The sequence below is a fragment of the Dioscorea cayenensis genome, chromosome 3, assembly GCF_009730915.1.
Source record: "Dioscorea cayenensis subsp. rotundata cultivar TDr96_F1 chromosome 3, TDr96_F1_v2_PseudoChromosome.rev07_lg8_w22 25.fasta, whole genome shotgun sequence".
Taxonomy (NCBI): Eukaryota; Viridiplantae; Streptophyta; class Magnoliopsida; order Dioscoreales; family Dioscoreaceae; genus Dioscorea; species Dioscorea cayenensis.
The window spans coordinates 1,529,202-1,530,432 of NC_052473.1; positions in this window are offsets into that span (position 1 = coordinate 1,529,202).

Below are 1,231 nucleotides of genomic sequence, written 5' to 3' on the forward strand. Positions count from 1 at the left end.
TCACGGTTGAAATTTCATCCGGAACTTGGTAGCTGAAGGAGTGATAGTGTCAAAGCATTGTGACACTAATAGTCAAGTGGCTGACATTCTAACCAAGCTGCTGGAAAGTCGGAAATTTCTCTATCTAAAAGATGATCTCTGGGGAGTGATTGACTTTCGATCAAGGGAAGGTGTTAAAGTTGATCTGAAAGGTTTGTGGTCCATGCATACTTAGCATTGGGCTTGCGACAATTTGAGGAGACAAGAGAAAAGCATGGCATATAGTTTGTGGAGACAAAAAGAAAGCATGATGTGAAGGGGCGACATGCGAGGCATTGAGTTAAGGAAATTAGACCGCAGTTTGTCTTGGTTGGCACTCAACTATTGGGAGTCAACAAACTATCTTTATGTTTGTTCTTTACTGTTTATTTTTCATATTACGATTACTAAGTTACTTTTAAAGTTCCTTATGCATTTAATGTTTTTGTCTTTTATGATGTTATAGGTTTTGAATTTTATTTCCGTTGTTCTTCTCTTTTCTTGAGCTCTTCCTCTTCACCTCCAAACACGGTGAGGCTATGCTCACTGGTTATCCTCGGGTTGAACATTTGATGGCAAGGATGATAACCTTTTCTTTCACTTTTCAATGATATCTCAAAAGATTGTATTTAATATCTACAAATAACTATAAGGCCTTGTTTGGATTAGCTTAATAAAAAAGTGCTTTTTTTAAGTTTGGTAGAAGGACTTTTTAAAAAGTGCTTATGAGAGTAAGTTAAGTGCTTTTTCTATATTTTTATGTTTTGGATATGTTAATGTCACTACACCAAATTTTAGTTTTAGAAGCACTTTAATAGAGGGGTTTTAGAACCCCCTCCATAATTATATTATATATATTTTTTAAATAAATTACAGCCCGGTTTTAAAACCCCCACAAATTACAAAACTCTCTCTCTCCACTCACTCTCACTCTCACTCACACCCACACCCACACACGCACACTCCTCTCTCTCTCTCGATCTCCGGCACTCACTCGCCCGAGCCTTCACCAATCTTCGCCGCGCATCGCCGCGACGCCGCATCGATGACCGCACCGCCGCACTGACCACATCGGCGATCGCCTCCGTCGGTGAGTTCTAAACCCCATGAGAGGCATTCTCATCTGAGATTTTTTGGTTATCTTGATTTTGGGGATCTCTTTTTCGATCGGGAAAGAGCTGAGTAATTTTTGAGACTCCTCGGGCGGGGTTTT